Source organism: Schistocerca serialis, chromosome 6, assembly GCF_023864345.2.
Source record: "Schistocerca serialis cubense isolate TAMUIC-IGC-003099 chromosome 6, iqSchSeri2.2, whole genome shotgun sequence".
Lineage (NCBI taxonomy): Eukaryota > Metazoa > Arthropoda > Insecta > Orthoptera > Acrididae > Schistocerca > Schistocerca serialis.
This window is the reverse complement of record NC_064643.1, coordinates 507,245,005-507,270,639: the sequence shown is the minus strand read 5'-3', so window position 1 is coordinate 507,270,639 and position 25,635 is coordinate 507,245,005.

The following is a 25,635-nucleotide window of genomic DNA, read 5'->3' as shown; positions in this document are numbered from 1 at the left end:
TACACTTCCAGCCGCATCACGTGCAGATTTATTGTTATTGTTGTTTGTTTGTCACATTACGGTTTAATACCTCAGAAAGCCTTCCATGTGAGATGGCAAAACAGCAACTGGAACAAAGACAAGTTTTAAAATTCCGTTTTCATAGGAAACTGTTTTAGGTATTTATTTACTGTGCCATGTCTAGCGATGGCGGTTAACGTTGAAACAACCAGTTTTACCTGGCAGTCTAAGCCGCTCAAAATAATTGATTTCTAAAATAACGGATTTACTGTTTTTTATTCATATTATTTCTTTTAATTAACATAGAAACCGAACACAGATATTGACTCTCTCAATTTCAAGTATATAGAATCTAAATATTAAATTAAACAGCTAAATTAAAGAAAACTTAATCCGTCCACATGTGGTTGAATACTAAAAAAAAATAGGTATTCTATTATTCTAATTGTTTGAAACTCCGCTTAAAGTTCTTCTGTTGTCGAGTGTCATACCACCATTTGGGAATTAGGGATAGTCAGTGCTAAAGTGTGAAAACTGAGACTGAAGAACTCTGCTTTTCGTGTTAAATTGTCAGCTTTCAAGGGCTACAAGCAGATAAAGGCATATTATGTAAACAGGTAGCAGAAGCAAATGAAGCATTGTACTTCATCCATACGTTACTTCTAAAAATATTTGAAGACTAGGGTTGGCGCCGTTCTGCAATACAACGGATGTCTGGCGACGACAGGGAGAAAGTAACGCATCGACCAGGTTTTGGCACGGTAGCTCAGCGTGCTAAGCCCTCTGTAACAAAAAAACTGAGTGAACGGATCAACGATCAACATGAACGGATGTCATCGGACGTCCGCCACGAACAAATTCAACGAACAATCTAGAACAAAATGAGATTAACAAAGAAGGTGGGGGAAGTCTTGCACACTTCACGTACAGTACACTCGTAGCTCAGGCCACGATGTCAGGTAACAGGGACATCACTGCTTCAGAAACGCTGCACTAATTTTAATGCTATGTGTTTCTTGTTCGTTTCTGTCGCCATTGTTATCAAGATAACACTGATCGATTTTTTCTGTTTTCTACAATAACGAAATATTTCACACCAATGTAAAATTTACAAAAAATTACTCCTTTTTAAAAATGGTTTATTAGAAACGAGAGATTTTAGCGCTGCTACCATGGTTAATCGATATTTCGGTTTTTTACTCGGTTATTAACAAAAAAATCAAAACACGTCATATAACGAAGACCAAATACATACTGAGAAATGTCGGTTATTCAGAACTGAAACACCAGTATCAGTTTTAACCGGCCGGTTTTTCCGATCCCAGCAGTATCACTACAAAATAACTTACCTCGTGGAATGATTGGGTACTTCGTTTAAAATAATTTGTATACAATACGTCACGACAGCGACAGTGCGAATTAGTAAGAATTGACGTTATGTCCATCAAAGTGAGGTAAACTTCCTCACTTGTAAAAGATACACAGCATTTAGGTGTAGATATCAGCATATGTCACACCATATTATTAACAAAATGAAGTGTACAATCCATTAACCAAATATAGTAAGTATCAATACGATTACAAAAATGAATTATTCTCTTGCATAGTGCGTATTCTGCGTCTATGTCTGGTCTGCCCTGACGCAGGAAAGGAAATTCAGTTTTGTGCTAAATTTTAAACGTGCACTTATAGTTTTCTTTTGGCATCTTGATTTCTTATACCGTAGAGCTTATAAAACGCTAGTCATTCCTGACTCCTGAACACGCAGGTCCACCGAAAATATTATTATGAAGCTTCTCTTGTTAACCGCGATTTTACAAAAGCGAAGAGAAAGTAAAGAGTAAAGAGACGCGGTGCTGTAAACTTTAAGCAGAATTCGACAATGGCCGGCCGGAGTGGCCGAGCGGTTCAAGGCGCTACAGTCTGGAACCGCGCGACCGCTACGGTCGCAGGTTCGAACCCTGCCTCGGGCATGGATGTGTGTGATGTCCTTAGGTTAGTTAGGTTTAAGTAGTTCTAAGTTCTAGCGGACTGATGGCCTCAGCAGTTAAGTCCCATAGTGCTCAGAGCCATTTGAACCATTTGAGCCATTCGGCAATGATTCGCCTGAGAGCAAACAAATCACAACAAAATATATTTGCAAAAACTGCTAAAATTGCGACAAATAGACATGATAACTGCTCCTAGAAACGGGACTCAAGATAAATTGAAGTGATGAATAAATAATACATTTTATTGTATGCTAAAAAGTGAATGTTTTGCAAAAAGATTCAAAAATGTTTGGGAGAATGGGGAAGGGTCTCAAAAAAGGGTGGTCCCCATTAAAAACCGGTGATACGGTAAATCTAGGTGTGTGTAACCGGCTTTGTATTTGGCCTGCTTCTGTTAAAATTTGTCTGTGCTCTGCACTGATACCGAGAATGTAATATATGAAGATGTACCACTATCACTACGCGTAGTGGTACAATAAAAATAGTGGCTGACACAGGAAATGGTTTTATTTATATTTCATTACCGGTTACTCTCACGTGATGCCGTGTTCTACGGACGAAATACCTATTAGCCTTGCACAGTATGTCGAGATATGTAAATATAACACAAATCCAAACCGAAACGAAACAACGTTTACTTACAATTTATTACTCGTTGCAAATATTTTAAATGAACAGCCTTTCAATGCCAGTCACACCCATGCACCGAGACACTGGCCCGAGTACTTTGGTAAACGTCAGTGAAGCACGCAAAGCAGCCGGCAGAGGCGCCACAGTCGCCATTAGGGGGACGGAATGCCATCCTCCCCGCAGCACCCGCTACCCAGCACCCTCACCCACTGGGGCAGAAAACAAATGAGCACCGATCAATCACTTGCTGGCGCGAGCGGCCGTGACAGCGGCGTGCCCCATTACACGGCCACCTCGGCTCAGCCGCTGCCTCACTCTACGTCACTTTGTGCCTCGACAGAAGGGAAGTGGGTCAAGAACAGCCGGTTCTTTACAACCCCAGTACAGCCTCCACTCTTCTCAAAGTCCCTAGTACCTGAGTTTTACACGCTCTCCCACTCAAGAGATCTTCTACAAAAAATGTTCTCCAGGTATCCCGAATCTTGCAGGGTCCTTTACCATCATGCCTTTCAATAGTATGGAAAGACAGCCCATGCACGCAGGCAGACTCATCTAATTTTGTTACAACACTCACCCGTGCAAGTACATAGCCCATTCATACGTTGTTACAGGTTATATTTATAGCAGACTACTTTCCACAAAAACTAGATACTGACGGAAATGTGTTTTGAAGTTCCACAGACGACCGTCTCATCAGATATGGCCGGCCAAAGTGGCCGTGCGGTTAAAGGCGCTGCAGTCTGGAACCGCAAGACCGCTACGGTCGCAGGTTCGAATCCTGCCTCGGGCATGGATGTTTGTGATGTCCTTAGGTTAGTTAGGGTTAACTAGTTCTAAGTTCTAGGGGACTAATGACCTCAGCAGTTGAGTCCCATAGTGCTCAGAGCCATTTGAACCATTTGAACCATCAGAGATGGAGTGCCAGTTCGAAATTTGGAAGGAACTTGGCCGTCTTTCTCAAAGGAATCAACGCGGCATTAGCCTTGAGCCATTTAGGGCAACCACAACGACATCAAGGTGACAAATGTAACGGGATATCTCCTACTATAATGTCGGACCCCCTTTTACCGGCTAGCGCAGCAACTCTACTTGGTGTGGACTCAAGAACTCGTTGGAAGTTCCCTGCAGAAATATTGAGCAATGCTGCCTCTATAGCCATTCATAATTGCGAAAGTGTTCCCGGTGCTGGATTTTGTGCACGAACTGATTTCTCGATCACACCCCACAAATGTTCGAGAGGTGGCCAAATCATTGGCTCAGATTGATCAGAATGATCTTCAGACCAACCATAAACAATTGTGGCGTAGTGATATGGGGCATTGTCACCCATAAAAATTCCATCTTTGTATGGGAAGAATGGCTGCAAATGGTCTCAGAGTCGCCGAACATAACCATATCCAGTCAGCGATCGCTTCACTTGGACTAGAGGATCCAGTCCATTCCATGTAAACATAGCCGACACCATTATGGAGCCATCATCAGCTTGCACTGTGCCTTTTTGACAAATTGTGCCCGTGGCTTCTTGTGGTCTGCACGTCACTCATGCGTTACCGTTCGCTCTTACCAACTGAAATCGGGACTCATCTGACCAGGCCACCGTTTTCTACTCATCTGTGGTGCAAACAATATTGGTAACCTTAGGACATAACAGTAGTGCCCGTAGTGCTCCCTGCCGCAGTTGGATAAGCAGCTGCCAGCAGAAAGTCGTATACTCCAAGCTCACTCATTTGTTACATAGTTTAATTCTTTGCGTGTTTTTGGGTACTTGCATTGTTTAATTCATAAATTTCGGGCGTATTATAGTACTTGAGAGTTGTAGCATCGCGTTTTAGTACTTGAATAGTATAAATTCGCGTAGTCGTCTGTTTTTGTTTTGAACGGCCAGTGTCGGTTAGTCACAGCCAGTGTGCTCCCTGCCGCCGTTGGATAAGCAGCTGCCAGCAGAAAGTCGTATACTCCTAGCTCACTCATTTGTTACATAGTTTAATTCTTTATTTCTTTGCGTGTTTTTGGGTACTTGCATTGTTTAAATTCATAACTTTTGGGCGTATTATAGTACTTGAGAGTTGTAGCATCGCGTTTTAGTACCTGAATAGTGTTAATTCGCGTAGTCTCCTTCCGCCGCCAAGCAGTGTGTCAGTAGTGCGCAAGTAGCAGCATTACTGCATTTACTAGGCAATCTTGTATTTTAATACCCGTTTAAATTTTGTGTCGATTTGTTTGTGCTCTCTGTAGATTAGTTCAGACGTTCTTTGCACAACAGTTTTTAGCATGGATAGGGACTGCAACTGCTGTGTTCGGATGCAGGCTGAGTTGGCATCCCTTCGCTCCCAGCTTCAGGTAGTGTTGGCTTTGGTCACACAGCTTGAGGCTGTTGCCAATGGGCATCAATGTGGGGGTCCGGAAGGGGGTTTGTCGGGGACGGCCAGCTCGTCCCGCGCATCCCCCGATCGGACTACGACTGTGGATACTGCCTACATTGAGGCTGATCCCTCACCTGTGGTAGAGTGGGAGGTCATCTCGAGGTGTGGCAGGGGGCGAAAGACATTCCGGAGGGCTGAACGGAAGGCCTCTCCAGTTTGTCTGATGTACCGGTTTCAGGCTCTGTCTCCGGCTGATACTGATGTTCGGCCGGAGATGGCTGCTGGTCTTGTTCCAGAGGCTGCCCCTCAGTCTGCAAGATCCGGGCAGTTGCAGAGGGTGGGCTTACTGGTAGTTGGGAGCTCCAACGTCAGGCGCGTAATGTTGCCCCTTAGGGACATGGCAGCAAGAGAGTGGAAGAAAACCACTCCGTGTGCATACCGGGGGGAGTCATTCCAGATGTGGAAAGGGTCCTTCCGGATGCCAGGAAGGGTACAGGGTGCACCCATCTGCAGGTGGTCGCTCATTTCGGCACCAATGATGTGTGTCGCTATGGATCGGAGGAAATCCTCTCTGGCTTCCGGCGGCTATCTGATTTGGTGAAGACTGCCAGTCTCGCTAGCGGGATGAAAGCAGAGCTCTCCATCTGCAGCATCGTCGACAGGATTGACTGTGAGCCTTTGGTACAGAGCCGAGTGGAGGGTCTGAATCAGAGGCTGAGACGGTTCTGCGATCGTGTGGGCTGCAGATTCCTCGACTTGCGCCATAGGGTGGTCGGGTTTCGGGTTCCGCTGGATAGGTCAGGAGTCCACTACACGCAGCAAGCGGCTACACGGGTAGTAGGGGTCGTGTGGCGTGGACTGGGCGGTTTTTTAGGTTAGATGGCCTCGGGCAAGTACAGAAAGGGCAACAGCCTCAAAGGCTGCAGGGCAAAGTCAGGACATGCGGGGACCAAGCAGCAATCAGTATTGTAATTGTAAACTGTCGAAGCTGCATTGGTAAAGTACCGGAACTTCAAGCGCTGATAGAAAGCACCGAAGCTGAAATCGTTATAGGTACAGAACGCTGGCTGAAGCCAGAGATAAATTCAGACGAAATTTTTACAAAGGCACAGACGATGTTTAGAAAGAATAGATTGCATGCAACAGGTGGTGGCGTGTTTGTCGCTGTTAGTAGTAGTTTATCCTGTAGTGAAGTAGAAGTGGATAGTTCCTGTGAACTATTATGGGTGGAGGTTACACTCAACAACCGAGCTAGGTTAATAATAGGCTCCTTTTACCGACCTCCCGACTCAGCAGCATTAGTTGCAGAACAACTGAGAGAAAATATGGAATACATTGCACATAAATTTTCTCAGCATATTATAGTCTTAGGTGGAGATTTCAATTTACCAGATATGGACTGGGACGCTCAGAAGTTTAGGACGGGTGGTAGGGACAAAGCATCGAGTGACATTATACTGAGTGCACTATCCGAAAATTACCTCGAGCAATTAAACAGAGAACCGACTCGTGGAGATAACATCTTGGACCTACTGATAACAAACAGACCCGAACTTTTCGACTCTGTAAGTGCAGAACAAGGAATCAGTGATCATAAGGCCGTTGCAGCATCCCTGAATATGGAAGTTAATAGGAATATAAAAAAAGGGAGGAAGGTTTATCTGTTTAGCTAGAGTAATGGAAGGCAGATTTCAGACTACCTAACAGTTCAAAACGAACATTTCTGTTTCGACACTGACAATGTTGAGTGTTTATGGAAAAAGTTTAAGGCAATTGTAAAATGCGTTTTAGACAGGTACGTGCCGAGTAAAACTGTGAGGGACGGGAAAAACCCACCGTGGTTCAACAACAAAGTTAGGAAACTACTGCGAAAGCGAAGAGAGCTTCACTCCAAGTTTAAACGCAGCCAAAACCTCTCAGACAAACAGAAGCTAAACGATGTCAAAGTTAGCGTAAGGAGGGCTATGCGCGAAGCGTTCAGTGAATTCGAAAGTAAAATTCTATGTACCGACTTAACAGAAAATCCTAGGAAGTTCTGGTCTTACGTTAAATCAGTAAGTGGCTCGAAACAGCATATCCAGACACTCCGGGATGATGATAGCATTGAAACAGAGGCTGACAAGCGTAAAGCTGAAATACTAAACACCTTTTTCCAAAGGTGTATCACAGAGGAAGACCGCACTGCAGTTCCTTCTCTAAATCCTCGCACAAACGAAAAAATGGCTGACATCGAAATAAGTGTCCAAGGAATAGAAAAGCAACTGGAATCACTCAACAGAGGAAAGTCCACTGGACCTGACGGGATACCAATACGTTTCTACACAGAGTACGCGAAAGAACTTGCCCCCCTTCTGACAGCCGTGTACCGAAAGTCTCTAGAGGAACGGAAGGTTCCAAATGATTGGAAAAGAGCACAGGTAGTCCCAGTCTTCAAGAAGGGTCGTCGAGCAGATGCGCAAAACTATAGACCTATATCTCTTACGTCGATCTGTTGTAGAATTTTAGAACATGTTTTTTGCTCGAGTATCATGTCGTTTTTGGAAACCCAGAATCTACTCTGTAGGAATCAACATAGATTCCGGAAACAGCGATCGTGTGAGACCCAACTCGCTTTATTTGTTCATGATACCCAGAAAATATTAGATACAGGCTCTCAGGTAGATGATATTTTCCTTGACTTCCGGAAGGCATTCGATACAGTTCCGCACTGTCGCCTGATAAACAAAGTAAGAGCCTACGGAATATCAGACCAGCTGTGTGGCTGGATTGAGGAGTTTTTGGCAAACAGAACACAGCATGTAGTTATCAATGGAGAGACGTCTACGGACGTTAAAGTAACCTCTGGCGTGCAACAGGGGAGTGTTATGGGACCATTGCTTTTCACAATATATATAAATGACCTAGTAGATAGTGTCGGAAGTTCCATGCGACTTTTCGCGGATGATGCTGTAGTATACAGAGAAGTTGCAGCATTAGAAAATTGTAGCGATATGCAGGAAGATCTGCAGCGGATAGGCACTTGGTGCAGGGAGTGGCAACTGACCCTTAACATACACAAATTTAATGTATTGCGAATACATAGAAAGAAGGATCCTTTATTGTATGATTATATGATAGCGGAACAAACACTGGTAGCAGTTACTTCTCTAAAATATCTGGGAGTATGCGTGCGGAACGATTTCAAGTCGAATGATCATATAAAATTAATTGTTGGTAAGGCGGGTACCAGGTTGAGATTCATTGGGAGAGTTCTTAGAAAATGTAGTCCATCAACAAAGGAGGTGGCTTACAAAACACTCGTTCGACCTATACTTGAGTATTGCTCAACAGTGTGGGATCCGTACCAGATCGGGTTGACGGAGGAGATAGAGAAGATCCAAAGAAGAGCGGCGCGCTTAGTCACAGGGTTATTTGGTAACCGTGATAGCGTTACGGAGATGTTTAGCAAACTCAAGTGGCAGACTCTGCAAGAGAGACGCTCTGCATCGCGGTGTAGCTTGCTCGCCAGGTTTCGAGAGGGTGCGTTTCTGGATGAGGTATCGAATATATTGCTTCCCCCTACTTATACCTCCCGAGGAGATCACGAATGTAAAATTAGAGAGATTCGAGCGCGCACGGTGGCTTTCAGACAGTCGTTCTTCCCGCGAACCATACGCGACTGGAACCGAAAAGGGAGGTAATGACAGTGGCACGTAAAGTGCCCTCCGCCACACACCGTTGGGTGGCTTGCGGAGTATAAATGTAGATGTAGTGGAAGAATACTAGAGTTAACATTCTTAGAATAAGAAGCTTCAGTCGTAATAATTGTATTAGTATCAAGTAGGACCCACTAATGTATTAGGTGGTGGGTTGCTTATAAATCATGTATTGAAGAATAAATAATTTCTTTACAAAAAAAAAAAGGTGTCCACGAGCCCAGGATAGGCGCTTCGAGCGATGTTGTGATGTTAGCAAAGGCACTCACATCGGTCGTCTGTTGTCATAGCCCATTAACGCCAAATTGCGCCGCACTGTCTTGACCAATACGTTCGTCGTTCGTCTCACATTGATTTCTGCGGATATTTAATGCAGTGTTGCTTGTCTGCTAGCAGTGACAACTCTTCGCAAACACTGTTGCTCTCGGTCGTTGTCCACCGTAAGAAGTAATGCCAGAAATTTGGAATTACCGTCACCCTCTTGACACTGTCGAATTCGGAATATTGAATTCCCTAAGGATTTCCGAAATGGAATGTCTCGTATGTCCAACTCCAACTGCCATTCCGCGTTCAGAGTATGTTAATTCCCGTCGTGGGGGCATAATCAGGCTGAAAACCGGTTCATACAAAGCACCTAAGGACAAATAGCTCCGACAATGCACTGCCTTTTTGTATCTTGTATACGTGATACTAACAGGAGCCGTATACGTGCATAGGCTACGACATGGCTTTTGTCACCCTAGTGTAATTTGAGTCACGGGGCGAAGATGCGAACAGCAGCTCTCCTGAAAGCGAGCACAGTGTCCTACCGTTACCCTACCTCTTTCGGTAGCATAAACAGACTCCTTTTAAAGTGCGTACATCAATCGATGGTCCGTTCCCCGATCTTTTTGGTCGTCTTTTTTTCATTCATCATTTCTCGCACTTGTGGCAATGACTTCCATGTGAAACATGCCAAGTAGCAACGTCCCACTACAACCGACAGAGAGAATCAGTCCAAATTTTTTTTTTTTTTTCACTTGCCGCCCTGATTTTACGACCCACCACCTAAGTGCTTAAGGTGGGTCTATTTTGACCACTTGGCCGCTACGACCGGTGTGCGGACACTGATGTAGTTGATGAAACTCACACCAGTTCCCGCATCCGGTCGCACCGTTGCCCGTGTCCCGCCACGTGGAGGCGGGTCTGTGCTTTTTTTTTTTTTTTTTTTTTTTTTTACTTTGGCAGCTTTCCCAAAACCGATTTAACAAAAATTTTACAAAAATTAATTTTGAATTGGAAGGAGGAAATACAAGGAATAGTTTAGTCTGAAGAGGAGAAAAGACGATAGGAATGGAAGAGATGATAGTCCCACCACCGTAGGGGACTGAGGATGAGCGTCTTGGGATTTATCTTCAAGCCTCTGATCCTCAGTCCCCTAACCTTAGCCTAGGAAGTTCTATTCTATTCTATTTGTGGCGTTTGATATCTCTATTTATGTTCTATCTGGTTACTTGTATACAGGTTTAGAGTGCCGTGGTAGCTGATGGCAATTGCGACGGTGCGCCGACACTGTTTATGTCTAATTTTATACATTAATCTATTGTCAGTTTTAGGTCTACTTATGTAAGTCTATTGCATGTCAGTTGTTTTATATTGAGACTTAGTTTAGTTCTTCCACACTATGGTGTCTGTCTGGGTGCTGCATATAGGTTTATTGTCTGTGTGGTCTTCTGTTCCTGTACTCTTTGTGGCATTCGTCAGAAATTTTGTCTGTTAGTGCGTTCAGTATATCCCAAAGTTCAGGTGTTCTGATCGCGTCGTATATGTGTTCCTCTGTCTGTAAGTGTTGTATCCCAGGTGTGTTCCTGTGCTGTCTGTATTTCCCGCAGAATAGGATTGTGTGTTCGGGGGTTCCCATACCTCCACATGTACACGTTGATGTGTCTCTAAGACTCACGCGATTTAAGTGCGTGGGATAAGGTCCGTGGCCAGTCAAGAAATGTACCATGCCGCGGCTAGGATCGGCATGTTTCATTCTTAATCTTTCCGTTATGTTCGGAAAAAATGTATAGACTCTCCGTCCCTTATCACTTGTGCCCCATTCCTGTTGCCATGTGTCGATTTTCCATTTCTTGAGGTCCCGCTTATTGTTCAGCGGGGAACCAGTCATTATGTTGACCTGGTCTAGTCTACCCATCTTTAACCAGTACAGAGCGGCCCGATATTTGATTGTGATATCTATCGGGAAAATTCCTAGCACGACACACAGTGCTTCAACTGATGTAGTGCCGAAGGCTCCCGATAGTCGCAGAAGGACGCTTCTCTGCCCTCGCCTAACCGCTGTTCTGTTTGTGACGAGGTTGAGTCTGTGCGCCCATGTACTGGCCGCAAAGCTTAGCACTGATTCGAAGAGTGCGCAGTGGTAAGTTCGTGTGACTGACAGAGGAAGTCTGTATTGTCCTGAATTAATCCTTGCCAGTTTATGTAGTAATTTTTCTGCCTTGTTTGTTGTTATTCTGATATGTTCATGGAAGTTCAGCTTCTCATCTATGTATACACCCAAGTAGCGGGTTACCGTCATTCTCTTTATGTTGTTGTTCTGTATTTTAATAGATGGATTGCGTCTGAGTTGCCCTTTGAGCAGTGTGTATGTTGTTTTGTTGCCCGCTATCTTGAGCTTGTTTGTGTTGCACCATTGTGTTATTGTTTGCAGTGTGCCACTCGCCTTCTCCTCTAGCTGGGCTCTTGTATTTGCTGAGATGACCACCAGTAGGTCATCTGCATAGGCGACAGCACTGTCTGTCCTCATATCCTCCTCCAGCAGTTGCAGGAGAGGTTCAAAAATTATGTCCCAGAAGATGGGTCCACAGATCGATCCCTGCGGACATCCCTTGGTAATTTTCCTTATTACCTTCCGGTTGCCCACGCGCCATTCCACTATTCTGTCTCTGCAGTAGTCTAAAAGACTGTTGTATAGGGCTGCGGGTACTTCCATCTGGCGTAACCTCAGAAACAGTGCTGGCCACCACAGGTTGTCAAATGCTCCTGCGATGTCTATCATGATTGCCAAGGAGTATATTTTATCTGTGTTTTGTGTAATTTCTAAAGCTCTGTTTATTGCATCATCGATGCTTTTCCCTTTCCGAAATCCAAACTGGTGGGGATTGTAACCTCCCCACAAAAATTTACAAGACAATATTATTTAAGAATGCCAATGGACATTGCGCTAAGTGTAACCTCTCCACTGAAATTTTAAAGACAGAAATAATAAATGAATAGGAGCCAAACGTAACCTCCCTAGCAATTAAATTTAATGACAATAAAAGTGAGAATCGCGATCTGACTCAAATATAAGTTCTTCATAAAAATTAAAGTCCATTCAGTGATAATGATAATTCAATTAAACCGAAATATCGGTCTTTGGCCCTGTGCAAAAATCAAAATTAAATTCTTACCTCATTGCAACACCTAGTCAAATTTCTGCTCTTGTTGTTGCGCACCGCTTGGAGGAACTGCATGGCAAATAATAATATTCCTTTTTTTTTTTTTTTTTTTTTTTTGTAATCTAATTGAAAACTGAAACTTTTGTTTAGGGGAAGTGGAACGAAATAGTTACTTCAATTAAATGAAAATTTTATGTAAAATTGCTTTTGAAATCAAAGTTATTATTGGGGGCACTTGTTGAAAATTAGTTACAATAATTAAACTTTACATTATCCGATGATTATCTTAATTAACAGTATACCTCATTCAGCATCTTGACCAGTGTTGTCGCCAGACAACATCACGCAATCCCACTGGACTGCTACCACTGACCGACCGCTCTGCATGACGACTACTAGCGTACTGCCCGCCACTGAACAGAGCTACTGCTCGCGACGACCACTGACAGAGTACTGCCCTCAACTAGACAGAGCTACAGACTCGCAACGACTGAGAACCGCTCGCAACACTCGCGCGGTCAAGCGCAGACTCTCTGGTCAGAGATGCTACAATGCCTCGCCATCGCTGCTATGTTACATACGTGTTTCAGGATTCATTCCAAGTAGGGTTCTGTGAGCCTGCAAGCGGTCACACAGTAGCCTCTCTTGGATTTTTGCCATGGTGTTTATGAGGCATATTGGTCTGTAGGATTTCGGATCTGATTGGTCTCTGTCTGTTGATTTTCGTATGATGACTGCATTTGAGGTTTTCCAGACTGTCGGTACACGGCCTAGCCTTAAGGCGTCGTTTAGTAGTTCTGTTAAGTATGGGGTGATCTGTGGTGCTAGCCTCTTAAGCACTTCTGCATGGATCCTGTCGGGTCCAGGTGCTTTTTTATTCTTTAGCTCTCTTATCGCTACCGCAACTTCCTCGTGCGCAAAGGGACAGGTGACGGCGTCGGTGTTATACTGTTCATGAAGTTCTTGTCTGAGTGTGATCTGTTCCTGTGTGTCTGAGTCTGTGGCATCTTCCGGGAGGAGTTTATTCAGCAGATATTGTGCTGTGTTTCTCCATCCCACTGTCATTGTGCCGTCTTCCTGCCGTAGCGTGCTTAATGCCAATGGGGTCTTTATTTTTTCTGTCAGGATCTTGTATTGTTCCCCCCAGATATTCTGTTGTGTGTGTGTGGTCAAGTAGCTCTCCCAATGTTGTTTCCTGGTCTGAAATAATGTCTTTTTGAAGAGTTCTTTGGCTTCCCTATATGCAGCTAGTCTTAGTAGTTTGTCTCTTTGTATCCATGTCCTCTGGTATAGTTTTCGTTTCCTTGTCATGTCACGTTTGAGTCTGGTTAATTCGTCTGACCATGGTGTTTCCCGTTGTTTGCTGTGTGTGTGCGTAGGTATTGCTGTTTCTTGTGCTGTTTGGATGATTTGTGTCAGTTTGTGTGCTCTGTAGTCCACGCTTCCCTGTATGTTGTATATATTCTCATTTTGAACAATTTGTTGTAGTCTGTCCCAATTCGCTCTTTTAAAGTTGAAGTGTGTGGTATTATGTGTGGTGCGATAATTGTTTGTTGTGAGACTTATTTCTATTATGTTGTGATCACTTGTGGTCAGAGAGTCGTGTATGGTCCATCTTTGCAGTCGTCCTAATGTTCTGTCATTCGCCAGAGTGATATCGATTTTGGTGGCAGATCCGCCTGGACCTCTGTATGTAGGTGTAGGTCCGTATTCATTTATAATATGTAGTTGTGTCTCCTGTATGACGTCGTTGACTTTCCGTCCTCTGTCGTCCGTTCTGTCCGAGTGCCATAGTGTGGATTTAGCGTTGATATCTGCACATATAATTAGGTTCTTATTTCTAGAGTACTCAGCAATGTCTTGTATCATATGTAGGTATGGCTCTATGTCGTCACTGTACTGTGCGTATAGTGATGAGACCACCCATGTGTCTCGACCCTTAGTTATTTCTGCTGTGGCCAGATGACTGTTACATAGCTGCGTAATCTTAGTGATATTTAAAGTTTTGTTGAGGACAACTATGGCAGCCTTGTAGTTTCGTCTGTCTGAGATTGTGACAGCGTCCCAGGGTAGGTTAGTTAAGTTTCCCTGGGTTGTCACATAAGGTTCTTGCAGGCAAAGAATATCCGCCTGCAAGTCCAGAGCTACTCGCGGCAGTTCTGCACTAACGAGTGTGCTTCTATTGGCATTAAGTTGTATTATTTTCATGGGTGTTTCACATGAAGGTAGAATTTGTGTCCTGTTTGCGAGTAGCCAAAGTCAGTTCTGCCATGTGCCCTCACTTGGTCCTTGTACACTTGGTGTGGGTTATATGTTTCCCCCCTCCGACTACACGCTAGTATGACTAATTTTTCTAGCTCTGCTGGGTCTGTAGGTATGTTTGCGGTCTTTAAAGTCATTCTGTCAGATTGTTCAGTGGTCGGGAAGCATACATAGCTGCCTAGCGGGTGAAGTAGTCTGGTTAGCAGTCTTTGTGCTGTGATGAAAGTATCCTTATATTCTAGCCTACTTAGTCTTAAGTTTAGTTCTACATTGTTGTAGTCAGCATGCCATGGTGTTTGGCCGACTTTTCTCTTCTGCTCTTTTTCTACATATGGGATGATTCCGCTATATTTATCTCGAAGTGCAGATGTCACCGGTGTGGTGTCTTGTTCCGTCTTCAATGGTGGTGAGGCTGATGAGCTGTTACCTGCGGCTCTTCTTCTTTCACCTTTACGTTTTCTTATGTTTACACTACCTATTGCACTGTCGTCACCTTTCTTTTTGCTATCACTATCTGTACACTCATCGTCACTATCGTGATCACACGTAAGTAGGTTTGTGTCAAGGACTACTACCTTTTTATTATATGTCTCGTTACATCCGGTCATCTGTTGTGTTTCATTATGTTGTTGAGGTGTTATGCGTTGTTGTGTATGATCTGCAGGGTTAATTATCTCTCCAGATACAAAATTCACTGGTTTTATATGTCCTATACATCTTTTTGTATTATACCTTTTTGGTGTGTTGTCATTTATTCTTTCTTCGCTGCTAGCTTTGGCATAGTCAGGTGTTGCGTGAGATTTCTGTGTATTGTCCATTTGTTCGTTTTCCGTGTGTTTGTTTAGGTTTACAGACTTGTCTGTGTTCGTGTTTGTTTGTGTGCTGTTGTTTTGTATTCGATCGGTGTTGCTGTGTGCATTGTATAGCACTTCAAATTCCAGCTCGTCAATTCTCGCCTGCAGTGATTGCTGGTAGCTGACCCAGTATTGCATCTGTTTTTTAAGTTGTTTGGCTATGTTATAATGTATAGCTCCATTAAGTACCATGTCGTCGATGAAGTCCATGGTATTTATATAACTGTCATGTAATGCGTGCATGCCTTGAAGAGATGGGATATCGTCTGTGTGTGTGGGGTGAGTGGGAAGCAGTCCCATCTGCCTGCGCCAGGTTATAGCTCTTTGGTGGTTTCGATTAATGGTCGATGGTGATTTATAGTTCGTTTTTTGCATTCTTGATTGGGGCAGTGTTGGGCTGCTTTCATTCTCCATAATCGAAGCTCTGTAGCAGTCGATCTTGGAGGAATTTATGTGTTTGACATTCAAGACCTCTTCGTCTGGCACACAATTTGCCTCAGATTCTGCAGGGGATGCAGATGTCTTGTTCTGCTAGTTTGCACTGATTTCTTATGTGGCCCTTCCCTTTGCAATTGGAGCACGTGATTTCGGTGTCTTTACACTGCTTTGTGGTGTGTCCAATATCACAGCACAGTCCAAATGTCAGATGAAGGCAAAGAACACCATTTCCAATAGAACTTGCCACTTACATAGATGTGAAACTTCCTGGCAGATTAAAACTGTGTGCCGGATCGAGACTCGAACTCGGGACCTTTGCCTTTCGCAGGGAAGTGCTCTACCATTTGAGCTACCCAAGCACGACTCACGGCCCGTCCTCACAGCTTTATTTTTGCCAGCACCTCGTCTCCTATTTTCCAAACTTCGCAGAAGCTGTCCTGCGAACCTTGCAGTAGTAGCACTCCTGGAAGAAAGGATATTGCGGAGACATGGCGTAGCCACAGCCTGGGCTATTCCAACACACATTTCCTCGCTCCTCCATACGTTGGGCGTGTTGTTCGTCTGTAGTATGCATGAATAAAATGTTCAGTATTAACGAACTTGATACAAGACAAAAATGAAAGTTCCAAGTCCAGTCAGAAAGGACACCAGTTTATACAACTTCAATTAAAAATGTTGCGATATAAAATTGCATTTGTCTTCCACATATTGAGAGGCACCCACATGCCTTGCTCATACTGTGGCATCAAGCAGTCAGGCCTGCAAGATGAGTGGTCTGCCAAGCGAGTGGATTCATTCTTATTTATCGAGTAACATGAACTCTAGTACTCACACTCAAGTTACAAGTTATCCTCCTATATGATTAATACGCAACGGAAACACGCATCTGACTACCAGTAATTTACAGAACTCTGACTGTACACTACGCACTGGCAATACCACATTTTCTTTTTGTCTTTTATTTAACGGCTTTTATCGACACGTGGCCACCGCACTGAATATGAATGGCGCACACATTATAAATTCGGGACATTATTACAACATACAATTCGAAGAAAAAGTCACCAATATTTTTTCTTTTCACTATCTTATTTATTCCGATAAATTCTCTAACCTAAACGCACAAATTCTGCAACCTACAACAATAACACATAAGAAATTCCGCCCAGTGGGCATGGCTTTACAATGGTGAATCTCTATATTATGGTCTCGTAATTACTTTAACGCTACAGTGCACTTTCTGGATAGGATGGTGGATCTTTTATTGTACCTCACACTTCGACTCTCACAATCATTATCACTAAACTTTCCTCCAGACCGAGCGGTACCGAAGGAACAGCATAACCCACTAGTCTTTTGAAACTACCTCGCTACTCTCCCATGCAAACCACACACACCCAAATTACATGACATACACCACACTACAACATGAAATACTACACAGAGAATAGTCACAACATTATCACTTTCAGCTTTCCCACTTCAATTAATATTTATCCCAGTTTCACACGACACTGCCCCACTTTGTAATTCTACTTTCCTGCTGTGAACTCTGGAGATATATGCACGTCTTCCTGTGCAATGCAAGCCAAGTGGCGTTGCTGGATAGACGGCCGACTCACCTTGATTCTCTCTCAGAGTTTAAATCTAGCGTCACACGGAATCATATCACACAATTTAACATTAAGAACATCACACACGCGAGTCCTCAACTGATACCATGGACGAGTACTTCTCTTTATCCTTTGTCTCATACACAGATTGAGACTCACACAGTACTCACCACGTGGAAGTACTCGTCTCTAATTTCAAGTCCTGCACACGCCATTTCTTAAATATTTCAACTTATGGTACACACACTATTTCTTAAATATTTCAACTTATTGTACACACGCTAGTAATTCAGCTTAACTTAAGCACACGGAAGTATTTCAACTTATTGCTACACGTGGTTTCATTGTGACCGTTGGTCACTTCTGAAGATTACTACAATCCCTTTAATATTACCTGCCTGACATTTAATTCTCCCCACAAAAGTTCCTGAAATAGAGAAATTATTATTTCAAACTACTCTTAAATATTCCGCATGCATACCATGTCTCCACTCTTTCATCATTACGAAGCACAACTAAAACAGGTCTTAACGGCACAAGATCCAGCGGCAGAGTGCTGAAACGTGGCCGTTCCCTAGGTCCTCTCGCACCTGTGTCGAGGTGGGGGAAGCACCTTGCTATCGTATTGGTCAGCCACATTTCAGGCGCTCAAAGCTCTGGTAAATTTCATCTCTTTTTTCCCACCAAAGGTGGCCAAAGGATCGTCTCAAAGATGATCATATATCCACATTCACTATCTGCGGTTAGCAGACGACCATACATTCATTCATTTCAAAGATCTCACCAAACTGGATGTAGGGATTTATTTTGTGGGAGTGCACATGTGATCAATTAAATAAATTAATTGTCATTCTTTCCCACACTGGTATCCGGCTTCGCTGTATTAATTGAAACTGAGTTATTTCACAAAAAAAATGTGTTGTTCTGACAAAAATAATGAAGTATGTTGTACCTATTTTCAGTGTCGGGCGGTACTGTACCCTTTCAATAGGATAAAAATTTATTTCCTTATTGTCATTTTTAGCACAGCTCTAAGATCTAATTGCGTAGGATTCCGTGGACAGAGTTAACATGAATGTTCTTCTTCTGCTGCTCCATGTCTTAGGTCAATTAGATTTGGTTAGTTTGAAAAAAAGCTGATGATGATGTTTGGTTTGTGCGGCGCTGAACTGCGCGTTTATCAGAGCCCATACAACTTCCCAGTCTTTACTCAATCCAGTCTCCCCACTTTCATGAGTGAGATGAAACTTCCTGGCAGATTAAAACTGTGTGCCGGACCGAGAATAGAACTCGGGACCTCTGCCTTTCGCGGGCAACTGCTCTACCATCTGAGCTACCCAAACACGACTCACGACCCCTCCTCATAGCTTCAGTTCTGTCAGTACCTCTTCTCCTACCTTCCAAACATCACTGATACAGTGATGATGATAATGAAATGATGAGGAAAACACAAACATCTCCGGGGAAGAAGACCTCCAGCCTGGCCAGGGATGGAACCCGGGACCCCATGATCTACAGGCAAGAACGCTACTCACTAGACCCCGACTTGCAAACTTGAAATAAAAAAGAAAATTGCTACACTTCCAGCCGCATCACGTGCAGATTTATTGTTATTGTTGTTTGTTTGTCACATTACGGTTTAATACCTCAGAAAGCCTTCCATGTGAGATGGCAAAACAGCAACTGGAACAAAGACAAGTTTTAAAATTCCGTTTTCATAGGAAACTGTTTTAGGTATTTATTTACTGTGCCATGTCTAGCGATGGCGGTTAACGTTGAAACAACCAGTTTTACCTGGCAGTCTAAGCCGCTCAAAATAATTGATTTCTAAAATAACGGATTTACTGTTTTTTATTCATATTATTTCTTTTAATTAACATAGAAACCGAACACAGATATTGACTCTCTCAATTTCAAGTATATAGAATCTAAATATTAAATTAAACAGCTAAATTAAAGAAAACTTAATCCGTCCACATGTGGTTGAATACTAAAAAAAAATAGGTATTCTATTATTCTAATTGTTTGAAACTCCGCTTAAAGTTCTTCTGTTGTCGAGTGTCATACCACCATTTGGGAATTAGGGATAGTCAGTGCTAAAGTGTGAAAACTGAGACTGAAGAACTCTGCTTTTCGTGTTAAATTGTCAGCTTTCAAGGGCTACAAGCAGATAAAGGCATATTATGTAAACAGGTAGCAGAAGCAAATGAAGCATTGTACTTCATCCATACGTTACTTCTAAAAATATTTGAAGACTAGGGTTGGCGCCGTTCTGCAATACAACGGATGTCTGGCGACGACAGGGAGAAAGTAACGCATCGACCAGGTTTTGGCACGGTAGCTCAGCGTGCTAAGCCCTCTGTAACAAAAAAACTGAGTGAACGGATCAACGATCAACATGAACGGATGTCATCGGACGTCCGCCACGAACAAATTCAACGAACAATCTAGAACAAAATGAGATTAACAAAGAAGGTGGGGGAAGTCTTGCACACTTCACGTACAGTACACTCGTAGCTCAGGCCACGATGTCAGGTAACAGGGACATCACTGCTTCAGAAACGCTGCACTAATTTTAATGCTATGTGTTTCTTGTTCGTTTCTGTCGCCATTGTTATCAAGATAACACTGATCGATTTTTTCTGTTTTCTACAATAACGAAATATTTCACACCAATGTAAAATTTACAAAAAATTACTCCTTTTTAAAAATGGTTTATTAGAAACGAGAGATTTTAGCGCTGCTACCATGGTTAATCGATATTTCGGTTTTTTACTCGGTTATTAACAAAAAAATCAAAACACGTCATATAACGAAGACCAAATACATACTGAGAAATGTCGGTTATTCAGAACTGAAACACCAGTATCAGTTTTAACCGGCCGGTTTTTCCGATCCCAGCAGTATCACTACAAAATAACTTACCTCGTGGAATGATTGGGTACTTCGTTTAAAATAATTTGTATACAATACGTCACGACAGCGACAGTGCGAATTAGTAAGAATTGATGTTATGTCCATCAAAGTGAGGTAAACTTCCTCACTTGTAAAAGATACACAGCATTTAGGTGTAGATATCAGCATATGTCACACCATATTATTAACAAAATGAAGTGTACAATCCATTAACCAAATATAGTAAGTATCAATACGATTACAAAAATGAATTATTCTCTTGCATAGTGCGTATTCTGCGTCTATGTCTGGTCTGCCCTGACGCAGGAAAGGAAATTCAGTTTTGTGCTAAATTTTAAACGTGCACTTATAGTTTTCTTTTGGCATCTTGATTTCTTATACCGTAGAGCTTATAAAACGCTAGTCATTCCTGACTCCTGAACACGCAGGTCCACCGAAAATATTATTATGAAGCTTCTCTTGTTAACCGCGATTTTACAAAAGCGAAGAGAAAGTAAAGAGTAAAGAGACGCGGTGCTGTAAACTTTAAGCAGAATTCGACAATGGCCGGCCGGAGTGGCCGAGCGGTTCAAGGCGCTACAGTCTGGAACCGCGCGACCGCTACGGTCGCAGGTTCGAACCCTGCCTCGGGCATGGATGTGTGTGATGTCCTTAGGTTAGTTAGGTTTAAGTAGTTCTAAGTTCTAGCGGACTGATGGCCTCAGCAGTTAAGTCCCATAGTGCTCAGAGCCATTTGAACCATTTGAGCCATTCGGCAATGATTCGCCTGAGAGCAAACAAATCACAACAAAATATATTTGCAAAAACTGCTAAAATTGCGACAAATAGACATGATAACTGCTCCTAGAAACGGGACTCAAGATAAATTGAAGTGATGAATAAATAATACATTTTATTGTATGCTAAAAAGTGAATGTTTTGCAAAAAGATTCAAAAATGTTTGGGAGAATGGGGAAGGGTCTCAAAAAAGGGTGGTGATACGGTAAATCTAGGTGTGTGTAACCGGCTTTGTATTTGGCCTGCTTCTGTTAAAATTTGTCTGTGCTCTGCACTGATACCGAGAATGTAATATATGAAGATGTACCACTATCACTACGCGTAGTGGTACAATAAAAATAGTGGCTGACACAGGAAATGGTTTTATTTATATTTCATTACCGGTTACTCTCACGTGATGCCGTGTTCTACGGACGAAATACCTATTAGCCTTGCACAGTATGTCGAGATATGTAAATATAACACAAATCCAAACCGAAACGAAACAACGTTTACTTACAATTTATTACTCGTTGCAAATATTTTAAATGAACAGCCTTTCAATGCCAGTCACACCCATGCACCGAGACACTGGCCCGAGTACTTTGGTAAACGTCAGTGAAGCACGCAAAGCAGCCGGCAGAGGCGCCACAGTCGCCATTAGGGGGACGGAATGCCATCCTCCCCGCAGCACCCGCTACCCAGCACCCTCACCCACTGGGGCAGAAAACAAATGAGCACCGATCAATCACTTGCTGGCGCGAGCGGCCGTGACAGCGGCGTGCCCCATTACACGGCCACCTCGGCTCAGCCGCTGCCTCACTCTACGTCACTTTGTGCCTCGACAGAAGGGAAGTGGGTCAAGAACAGCCGGTTCTTTACAACCCCAGTACAGCCTCCACTCTTCTCAAAGTCCCTAGTACCTGAGTTTTACACGCTCTCCCACTCAAGAGATCTTCTACAAAAAATGTTCTCCAGGTATCCCGAATCTTGCAGGGTCCTTTACCATCATGCCTTTCAATAGTATGGAAAGACAGCCCATGCACGCAGGCAGACTCATCTAATTTTGTTACAACACTCACCCGTGCAAGTACATAGCCCATTCATACGTTGTTACAGGTTATATTTATAGCAGACTACTTTCCACAAAAGCTAGATACTGACGGAAATGTGTTTTGAAGTTCCACAGACGACCGTCTCATCAGATATGGCCGGCCGAAGTGGCCGTGCGGTTAAAGGCGCTGCAGTCTGGAACCGCAAGACCGCTACGGTCGCAGGTTCGAATCCTGCCTCGGGCATGGATGTTTGTGATGTCCTTAGGTTAGTTAGGGTTAACTAGTTCTAAGTTCTAGGGGACTAATGACCTCAGCAGTTGAGTCCCATAGTGCTCAGAGCCATTTGAACCATTTGAACCATCAGAGATGGAGTGCCAGTTCGAAATTTGGAAGGAACTTGGCCGTCTTTCTCAAAGGAATCAACGCGGCATTAGCCTTGAGCCATTTAGGGCAACCACAACGACATCAAGGTGACAAATGTAACGGGATATCTCCTACTATAATGTCGGACCCCCTTTTACCGGCTAGCGCAGCAACTCTACTTGGTGTGGACTCAAGAACTCGTTGGAAGTTCCCTGCAGAAATATTGAGCAATGCTGCCTCTATAGCCATTCATAATTGCGAAAGTGTTCCCGGTGCTGGATTTTGTGCACGAACTGATTTCTCGATCACACCCCACAAATGTTCGAGAGGTGGCCAAATCATTGGCTCAGATTGATCAGAATGATCTTCAGACCAACCATAAACAATTGTGGCGTAGTGATATGGGGCATTGTCACCCATAAAAATTCCATCTTTGTATGGGAAGAATGGCTGCAAATGGTCTCAGAGTCGCCGAACATAACCATATCCAGTCAGCGATCGCTTCACTTGGACTAGAGGATCCAGTCCATTCCATGTAAACATAGCCGACACCATTATGGAGCCATCATCAGCTTGCACTGTGCCTTTTTGACAAATTGTGCCCATGGCTTCTTGTGGTCTGCACGTCACTCATGCGTTACCGTTCGCTCTTACCAACTGAAATCGGGACTCATCTGACCAGGCCACCGTTTTCTACTCATCTGTGGTGCAAACAATATTGGTAACCTTAGGACATAACAGTAGTGCCCGTAGTGCTCCCTGCCGCAGTTGGATAAGCAGCTGCCAGCAGAAAGTCGTATACTCCAAGCTCACTCATTTGTTACATAGTTTAATTCTTTGCGTGTTTTTGGGTACTTGCATTGTTTAATTCATAAATGTCGGGCGTATTATAGTACTTGAGAGTTGTAGCATCGCGTTTTAGTACTTGAATAGTATAAATTCGCGTAGTCGTCTGTTTTTGTTTTGAACGGCCAGTGTCGGTTAGTCACAGCCAGTGTGCTCCCTGCCGCCGTTGGATAAGCAGCTGCCAGCAGAAAGTCGTATACTCCTAGCTCACTCATTTGTTACATAGTTTAATTCTTTATTTCTTTGCGTGTTTTTGGGTACTTGCATTGTTTAAATTCATAACTTTTGGGCGTATTATAGTACTTGAGAGTTGTAGCATCGCGTTTTAGTACCTGAATAGTGTTAATTCGCGTAGTCTCCTTCCGCCGCCAAGCAGTGTGTCAGTAGTGCGCAAGTAGCAGCATTACTGCATTTACTAGGCAATCTTGTATTTTAATACCCGTTTAAATTTTGTGTCGATTTGTTTGTGCTCTCTGTAGATTAGTTCAGACGTTCTTTGCACAACAGTTTTTAGCATGGATAGGGACTGCAACTGCTGTGTTCGGATGCAGGCTGAGTTGGCATCCCTTCGCTCCCAGCTTCAGGTAGTGTTGGCTTTGGTCACACAGCTTGAGGCTGTTGCCAATGGGCATCAATGTGGGGGTCCGGAAGGGGGTTTGTCGGGGACGGCCAGCTCGTCCCGCGCATCCCCCGATCGGACTACGACTGTGGATACTGCCTACATTGAGGCTGATCCCTCACCTGTGGTAGAGTGGGAGGTCATCTCGAGGTGTGGCAGGGGGCGAAAGACATTCCGGAGGGCTGAACGGAAGGCCTCTCCAGTTTGTCTGATGTACCGGTTTCAGGCTCTGTCTCCGGCTGATACTGATGTTCGGCCGGAGATGGCTGCTGGTCTTGTTCCAGAGGCTGCCCCTCAGTCTGCAAGATCCGGGCAGTTGCAGAGGGTGGGCTTACTGGTAGTTGGGAGCTCCAACGTCAGGCGCGTAATGTTGCCCCTTAGGGACATGGCAGCAAGAGAGTGGAAGAAAACCACTCCGTGTGCATACCGGGGGGAGTCATTCCAGATGTGGAAAGGGTCCTTCCGGATGCCAGGAAGGGTACAGGGTGCACCCATCTGCAGGTGGTCGCTCATTTCGGCACCAATGATGTGTGTCGCTATGGATCGGAGGAAATCCTCTCTGGCTTCCGGCGGCTATCTGATTTGGTGAAGACTGCCAGTCTCGCTAGCGGGATGAAAGCAGAGCTCTCCATCTGCAGCATCGTCGACAGGATTGACTGCGAGCCTTTGGTACAGAGCCGAGTGGAGGGTCTGAATCAGAGGCTGAGACGGTTCTGCGATCGTGTGGGCTGCAGATTCCTCGACTTGCGCCATAGGGTGGTCGGGTTTCGGGTTCCGCTGGATAGGTCAGGAGTCCACTACACGCAGCAAGCGGCTACACGGGTAGTAGGGGTCGTGTGGCGTGGACTGGGCGGTTTTTTAGGTTAGATGGCCTCGGGCAAGTACAGAAAGGGCAACAGCCTCAAAGGCTGCAGGGCAAAGTCAGGACATGCGGGGACCAAGCAGCAATCAGTATTGTAATTGTAAACTGTCGAAGCTGCATTGGTAAAGTACCGGAACTTCAAGCGCTGATAGAAAGCACCGAAGCTGAAATCGTTATAGGTACAGAACGCTGGCTGAAGCCAGAGATAAATTCAGACGAAATTTTTACAAAGGCACAGACGATGTTTAGAAAGAATAGATTGCATGCAACAGGTGGTGGCGTGTTTGTCGCTGTTAGTAGTAGTTTATCCTGTAGTGAAGTAGAAGTGGATAGTTCCTGTGAACTATTATGGGTGGAGGTTACACTCAACAACCGAGCTAGGTTAATAATAGGCTCCTTTTACCGACCTCCCGACTCAGCAGCATTAGTTGCAGAACAACTGAGAGAAAATATGGAATACATTGCACATAAATTTTCTCAGCATATTATAGTCTTAGGTGGAGATTTCAATTTACCAGATATGGACTGGGACGCTCAGAAGTTTAGGACGGGTGGTAGGGACAAAGCATCGAGTGACATTATACTGAGTGCACTATCCGAAAATTACCTCGAGCAATTAAACAGAGAACCGACTCGTGGAGATAACATCTTGGACCTACTGATAACAAACAGACCCGAACTTTTCGACTCTGTAAGTGCAGAACAAGGAATCAGTGATCATAAGGCCGTTGCAGCATCCCTGAATATGGAAGTTAATAGGAATATAAAAAAAGGGAGGAAGGTTTATCTGTTTAGCTAGAGTAATGGAAGGCAGATTTCAGACTACCTAACAGTTCAAAACGAACATTTCTGTTCCGACACTGACAATGTTGAGTGTTTATGGAAAAAGTTTAAGGCAATTGTAAAATGCGTTTTAGACAGGTACGTGCCGAGTAAAACTGTGAGGG